Source organism: Hypanus sabinus, chromosome 1 (assembly GCF_030144855.1).
Source record: "Hypanus sabinus isolate sHypSab1 chromosome 1, sHypSab1.hap1, whole genome shotgun sequence".
Classification (NCBI taxonomy): domain Eukaryota; kingdom Metazoa; phylum Chordata; class Chondrichthyes; order Myliobatiformes; family Dasyatidae; genus Hypanus; species Hypanus sabinus.
In genome coordinates this window covers 9376254-9384437 of record NC_082706.1, presented here as the reverse complement: position 1 = coordinate 9384437, position 8184 = coordinate 9376254, and the positions used below count along the sequence as shown (strand labels likewise).

At 41.8% G+C, this 8184-nt stretch overlaps 1 long non-coding RNA gene across 1 annotated transcript in view; it reads left to right on the top strand.

The window, feature by feature from the left end:
• The first annotated feature begins 1270 nt into the window (after window positions 1–1270).
• Window positions 1271–8184, top strand: part of LOC132391231 (uncharacterized) — a 30364-nt gene continuing 23450 nt past the window's right edge. The window contains exon 1 of the long non-coding RNA XR_009511130.1: window positions 1271–3481. This is a non-coding gene — a long non-coding RNA (uncharacterized LOC132391231). The remainder of the gene's footprint in view (window positions 3482–8184) is intronic.

Sequence of the window (8184 nt, the reverse complement as noted above, 5' to 3'; positions counted from 1 at the left end):
GTATGATGGACATGAGAAAAAAACAAATACTCCCTACCTAGTGGATGTAAGAAAAGCCATATATCAACAATGCCGTATTTCATTTAAAAAGATTGAATAAACAAAGCTGATTTATTCAGTGTTGCTGTTTCAAAAGATGACCGATCTAAAACTGGATCTAACCAACAAATAAAATCTCCTCCCATCACCAATGAGTGAAGGCTCAAGTCTGGCAGAATCGAAAAAAAAAAACACTCAAAAAAACCTGGATCGTATGTATTCGGAGCATACAGATTGGCAAATACCATTAATTTATTATCTAATTTTCCTGACCCTATGACAAAACACCCATTATTATCAGGCACTACTTTATGTTGAACAAAGGGAACTAAATTATCCATAAAAATTGAAACTCCTCTAGACTTAGAGATGGAAAGAGAAGTAAAAATGTAGTCCTTTCCATCTACAGAAAAGACCCAAGTTGTCTCAATTACATACATGTGTTTCTTGTAAAAAAATATAATTGGGGGCCTTAAATTTTTTTAATATATAGGCAAAAATCTTATTCTGCTTCACAGGGTGATTTAGTCCTTTCATATTAAGACTGGGTCAGTTAATAGTATGACCCATTATTCTATTTAATAGAGAAATTAAAGTAATAACCAGTAAAATGAACATTAAAACCAAAGAATAAGCCTTGAAATAGGGTAACCAAACAACAGATTTGGCTAACGTCCCAAAGAAAGACACCCATCCCTCCCAAAGTCAGAAGGCCAGCCAAAAGAAGGCTGGCAGCTACAGCTAATGACATCACCCTCCCAAAACAACCTGCTGATTTGACTCCAAATTAATTCCAAGATCAACTGTATTCCAGGCTAGACTAAATAATGGCCATAAAAAACTTAGCCCTCATAACACAAATAGATTAATTATTACAGTTTCAAAACAAAAGAATGAAAATTACCCAAAAATGAGCCATATTGATTTAAAAAACCTTTAGAAAAGTGTATAAAGTAATAAAAAACTTATCAAAAGTCATAACATATAATCACACTTGGCATTAACTCATTAAAATCTTATTCTCTAAGTAAAACATTTAAATCACAAGGAAGTTTAGCTGTGAAGGTTCACCAAAAGTAAGAGAAGCGATTATTCTTATAACAAGGTACTAAACAGTCAATCCATTGTCTTTAAAAAATCCTGAGTTTCTCCACTCGAGTGAAACCATTCTTTAGAACCATCTTATGGAGTGATTCGAAGATGAGTAGGATAATGAAGAGATGGCTTTAAACCTTTGTTTAAAAAGCTCCGACATAACCTCTTTGAACTTAGCAATGCTCATTCATGACCTCAGGTGAAAAACCCTCAAGAATCCTAATCTTTATTTTTAAATTTCTTATTGTAACCTATAGCATTTTTTTCTCTTGCTCTATACTGCTGCCACAGAACAACAGATTTCATTTCAAATGTCAGTGATAATAAACCTGATTCTGACTAAAGATGATCCTTTCATTAAGAGCCAAGATTTTGGACTTGGGATTAACCTGTTATCAATTATTTTTTCCAGCATGGTTATAATGGGCTGAATGGTATTATTCTGTGCCACAAATAATCTCTACACACTCTAGAGAAATCACATCCTTCCAGACAGAACTGTATGCCATGCTAACATGGTGGTCTTTCTGAGGTATTATTTGGTCTAGCGTGACACACCCTGTTCTTGTATTTAATGTTTTAGCCAGTAAAGGTAAGTATATTATCTGCTGCCTTTGCCACCTTATCTATCTTTTATCTTTCCCAAATCAAATACAGAGAAGCAATAATAAAATAAAAGCAGAACTCTTCCTGCTGGGAAAAACACAGCAAGTTAGGCACAACATTGGAAAGCTTGGACTCACGAACCCATGACACCCAATTACACCCATGTGACCAATGAACCTACTAACCCATACGTCTTTGGAATGTGGGAGGAAACCCATGCATTCACAGGGAGAATGTGCCATCTCCTTACAGAGAGTCGCCAAATTGAACCTGGATTACTGGTGCTGTAATAGTGTTGCACTAACTGCTATACCACCATGCTTTCCCTTTGTACTAACATTTTGGGTTTGCAGATCTATTATCAAAAATTCAAAGTACGTATATGTCACCATATACAAACCTGAGGTTCATTTTCTTGCAAACTTACACAGTAGATCCAAGCAACACAGTAAAGTCAATGAAAGAATACACCCAACAGGACAGACAACAACCAAAGTGCAAAACACAACAAACTGTGCAAATAGAAAAAGAAAAAGATAATAATAAATAAATAAGCAATAAATATAAAGTACATGAGAGGAAGAGTCCATGAAAGTGAGTCCATAGGCTATGGGAATAGTTCAGTGATGGGACGAGTGAAGTTATCTCCTCTGGTTCAAGAGCCTGATGATTGAGGGGTAATGACTGTTTGTGAACCTGGTGGTGTGGGTTCCAAGGCTCCTGTACCTTTTTCCTGGTGGCAGCAGTGAGAAGGGACCATGGCCTGGGTGGGTGGTGGGGTTTCTTGATGATAGACGCTGTGCTCCTATGACAGTGCTCCATGTAGATGTGCTCAGTGGTGGAGAGGGTTTTATCTGTGATGGAGTGGTCTATAACCAAGAACCTTTCTAGGATTTTTCAGGAGGTCAGTGATGGTGCTACAGAGTCTCTGTTGGTGATGTTGTTTCCCATCCATGGTTCACTGTTGTTATTGATTGTCTGTGAGAGATTGCTGATTCATCAGCTGGGGTTGGTGGGTGCTCATCAGCAGATTTCCTATCTGCGTTTAACCTGTCTGTGAATGTTTCCTAATCTATTGAGTGCATCTGAGATTTTGTGGATTTCAGAGTGCCACCAACTTGAAAAATTCTGCAGATGCTGGGGATCCAAAGAAACACACACAAAGTGCTGAAGGAACTCAGCAGGCCAGGCAATGTCTATGGAAAGGAGTACAGTTGACGTTTCAGGATGAGACCCTTCTTCAGAACTGGAAAGGGAGGGGTGAAGTCAGAATAAGAAGGTGTGGGGAGGGGAGGAAGAAGTACAAGGTGGCAGATAATAGATGGAACTGGGAGAGGGAGTGAAATAAAGAGCTGATTGGTTTGTTAAAGGGCTGGAGAAGGGGCAGTCTGAGAGGAGTGGACAGAGGACCGTGGAAGAAAGGGAAGGAGGAGGAGATGAGCAGGTGAGGAGATAAGGTGAGAGAGAGAAACTGAAATGGGAAATGAAGGAGGGGTGGTTGGAGCAATTACCAGAAGTTCAGGAAATCTGATTAATCTCTGTTGCAGTTTTAACCCTCAATGTCAAGTTCCATCAATCTATTGAAATTAGTCTTTCTCCAATTAATGACTTTTACTTTGCATTGCTCCTTTTCTAAAGATAACTTTAATCTCATGATGTTTTCTTCACTGTCTCCTAGGTGTTCCCCAACTAAAAGCAGCAGATTTGGGCAAGGCCGAACATTTTCAGCTGCGCGGGCATGGTAAGTGTCAGCATCAGATGCCTAAACTCAGCTGCAAATAAAAGGAAGGTAGGCTTAAGCAGAGCGGCCATTGTTTGAATGTGCCAGTGACAGAGTGGGAAGGCTTTGGTGTGAACAGGCAGATTTATAGTTAAGGAGAGGTAAGCCTTTTTAGGTCAGAGTAGTCAGAAAGGAATGCTCCTCCTGTCAGATATGGAAATTTTGGATACCTGACTGTTTCCCTGATGACTACATCTGCAGGAAATGTACCCAACTTCAGCACCTGGCTGACTGGGTTAAAAAGTTGGAGCTGGGATTGGATGTGCTCCGGATCATTCATGAGGCTGAAGACATTAATACGTATATGAGACTTTTGAATAGGTGGTGAGACACAGAGTCAGGCTTTGGACTGTAGATGGGTGACCACCAAGGTGCAGGATTCCCCTGTGACCATTCCCCTCAGCAACAGGTATACCTCTTTGAATACTGCTGGGTGGGGGGGGAGGGGGGCAGTAACCCATCAGATCACGGCAGCAAAAACCAGCCCTGGTGGTAAAGTCGCTGACTCTGAGGCTCAACGGGGAGGGTAAAGTCGGGCAGTGCGGTAGTTATAGGGGACTTGATAGTTAACAGGATAGAAAGTAGATTCTGTGGCCACAAAAGAGATTCTGTTGCCTCCTGGGTGCTAGGATGTAACAGAGTGGCTGCAGGATATTTTTAATGGGAAGGATGAACAGCCAGGGATCGTGGCACATATTGGCACCAATGACATGGGCAAAAAGGGGGAAGAGGTCCTACTCATTGAATATATAAAGTTAAGAATGAGGCCAAAGAGAAGGACCTCCAAGGTAGTAATCTTCAGATTACTCCCAGTACCACGGGCTAGTGCAAGTAGGACTGGGGTGAAAGCAGAGATGAATAAGTGGCTGAGTAGATGGTGCAGGGACAGGATTTCAAGTTCTTGGAACCTTTTCTGGGAAAGCAATGACCTGTACAAGAGGGACAAGTTGCACCTGAAATGGAGGGGAGTCAATATCCTAGCCGGGAGGGTTGCAAGTTCTATTCATGAGAGTTGAAACTAGTTTTACAGAAAACTGAGAACTGGAACATCAGGTTGGTAAGGGAAGGATCGAACCAGAGGTAGACATCAGGGATAGTATTGAAAGGCAAAATCAAAACAACAGATATGATTGGTTGGATAGTTTGGAGTATTATATTTTAATGCTTGGAGTATTATAGTAGGGAAGGGTGATGACCCTAGAGCATGGATCAGTGCGAGGAACTATGATGTTGTGGCCATTACTGAAATTTGGTTGAGAGAGGGGCAGGAATGGGTGATTAATGTACCAGGTTTGTAAAGTTTTAGAAAAATAGAGCAGGAGGTAAAAAAGGGGGTGGAGATGCGCTATTAATCAGGGACAATGTCATAGCTGCATTCAGAGGAGACATAATGGAGGGGTCAGATACTGAGTCCATTCGGGTTGAACTCAGGAACAGGAAAGTGCAATCACACTGATAGGATTGTCCAACGGATCCCCTGATAGCCTCTGGGACATTGAGGAACAGGTATGTAATCAGATTAAGGATATGTGTAAACAAATAATGGGGCTGTTTTCATGGAGATTTCAACTTCCCTAATATAAGCTGGGACCTTATTAATGCAAGGGGTCTAGATGGGGCAAAATTTGTTAAGTGTATCCAGGAAGGTTCTTAAATCAGTATGTGGGTAACCAACGAGAGGACCTAGCATTGGGTAATGAGTGTGCCCAGGTTACTGACCTTTCAGTTAGGGAACAGTGACCACAACTCCTTAACTTTAGATAAAAATAGGTATGGTCCTTATGGGAGAGTTTTAAATTGGAATTGGGCAAATTATGAGGGCATTAGGCAGGAACTAAGAAGAGTTAATTGGGACCACCTTTTCTTGGCAAGACCACAGAGAGCTGATGAATTTAGTCCAGAAGAAAAAGGGAAAGTATGTAAAGATTCAGAAATTAGAATCAAATGGAGCAGATGACGAGTATTCAGAAGCCAGAATAGAACTAAGGAAGAGAATTAGGGAAGCCAGTAGAGGCCATGAAAAGATCAAGGCAAATACCAAGGCATTCTGTACATACATCAAGAGCAAGAGGATAACATAAAGCCAAAGAGAGAGCATGTAATCGAGCAAAAATTAGTGGGAAGTTAGAGGATTAGGAAGCCTTTATAAACCAACAGAAGGTAACTAAAAAAATCATTAAGAAGGAAAAGATAGAACACAAAAGTAAACTAGCCAATAATACTAAAGAGGATACCAAAAGTTTCTTCAGATACATGAAGTGTAAAACAGAGGCAAGGGTGGATATCAGTCCATTAGAAAACAATGCTGGAGAGGTAGTGATGGGGGACAAGGAAATGGCAGGTGAACGGAATAAATATTTTGAATTAGTCTTCATTGTGGAAGCCAGTAGCAGTATGGTGGAAGCTCCAGAGTATCAGAAGTCATGAAATGTATGAAATTACCGTTACAGAGAGAAGGCTCTTGGGGAAAATGAAAGGCCTGAAGGTAGATGAGGTCACCTGGACCAGATGGTATGCACGCCATGGTTCTGAAAGAGATGGCTGAAGAGATTGTGGAGGCATTAGTAACAATCTTTCAAGAATTATTTGATTCTGGAATGGTCTGGAAGACTGGAAAATTGCAAATGTCATTCCACTTTTTAAGAAGGGAGGGGGACAGAAGAAAGGTAACTACAGGCCTGTTAACCTGACCTCGGTGGTTGGGAAGATGTTGGAGTTGATTGTTCAGGATGTGAACACATGATAAAATAGGCCAGTCAGCATTGTTTCCTCAAGGGAAAATCTTGCCTAACAAACCTGTTGGAGTTCTTTGAAGAAATAACAAGCAGGTTAGACAGAGGAGAATCGATTGCTGTTGTGTCCTAGGATTTTCAGAAGCCCTTTGACAAGGTGCCACACATGAGGCTGCTTAACAAATTAAGAACCCATGGTATTACAGGAGAGATTCCAGCATGGAATCCAGCAGTGTATTTTGTGAATAAAGCAGTGGTTGTTTGGCAGGATACAAAGAGTGGGAATAAAGGGAACCTTTTCTGGTTGGCTGCCAGTGACTAGCGGTGTTCCACAGGAGTCTGTGTTGGGACCACTTCTTTTTATGTTGTATGTCAATGATTTAGATGATGGAATTTGTAGCTTTGTTTCAAAGTACATTTATTTTCAAAGAATGTGTAAATTATACAACATCGAGATTTGATTGCTTACAGGTAGCCACAAAGCAAGAAACCTGAAAGAATTTGTTACAAGAATCACCCCTTGTAGGCACAAGAGAGAATCTGTATTTACCGCCAAGTACCTTTATTGTCTCAACGGAAGAACATGTGAACTTAGACAACCAATACCTGTGTGCAAACCAGCTAAGTTTTCCTGACCTTCCATGAACAGTCAAAGAACAGAAAATATAATACCGGTTAAAAAGGAGTTTCTACTGCTGGCCACATGTTCCTCATCGTCCTTTTACAAATCTCCAGGTGTCAGCAGGGCACCTCGCATCCCCGATAGCTGTTCTCCTACAGAGTTAAAGTCACTAGCACTGCTTTTATATTCCTTTCTTACCAATTCAGATATTGCATTCCAGTGTCATTGGCTGTAGGTCATGTGTCTGGCCTTTAACACAGCTAGTGGCTCTGCTGCAAGCCAGCATCCATCTATTGCCTTCTTCGCAGCAAGTGACAATCGGTAATTTATTTCTCTTGTCACAAGGGGGCGTTGGGAATGGACCCAAATGCAAATCACAGACACTGTAGTTGTCTGAACAAGACTATGTCTATTAACAATACTAGGGAAGCCAAGGAGCGAGGAAAAAATATCAACCTGGACATGAGTGTAAAATAACAAACTGGAAAACCTGGACTAGGACTTGAGACTTGAACTTGACTGAGAACTCGGGTCTTGGCCGGGACTAGGTACCTGCATCTTGACTTGGCTCTTGACCTGGAACTCGGACTCAAGCTCAGACTCAGACTTGACTAGACTTGACTCTTCTTGGACACAGGACACAGAGCCAGGACTCTTTTTGGACACAGGACACAGAGCCAGGACTCTTCTTGGACACAGGACACAGAGCCAGGACTCTTCTTGGACACAGGACACAGAGCCGGGACTCTTCTTGGTATGAGTTTCTGATGCTGAGCTTCCAGATGTGGGTTTCAGACGCCAAGCTTCCTGGTGCGGGTTTCTTGACAGGGATGGTCCAGAAAAGGAATAGATGGACCCCTGAGCTATTTATGTTGCAAGCTCGAAATGAGGATCAGTTGCCTCAATTAAAGGACCCAATGGAACAAGGAAAAACAGAAACAACCAGAATACAGAATCCACAGACCGGACCGTGACAGTACCGCCACCCCCCGCCCCCCCTCCATGGGAGCCTCCTGATGATCCAACCAGCTTTCCCAGATTATCGATGATCCAGGTGAGTTGGAGGGGGGTGGTTTCAACAAGGGGGACCCCCGGCTGACCAGAGTTTAATGGCAGTGTCTGTGTTGCTGGGTCCATGTTTGGCTGGACCGTTCTGTCACAAGGGGGCGTTAGGAACGAAACCAAATGCAAGATGCAGACACTGCAGTAGTCTGAACAAGACTATGTTTATTAAGAATACTAGGGAAGCCAAGGAGCGAGGACAAAATATCAACCTGGACGCGAACATAAAGTAACAAACCAGAAAACCT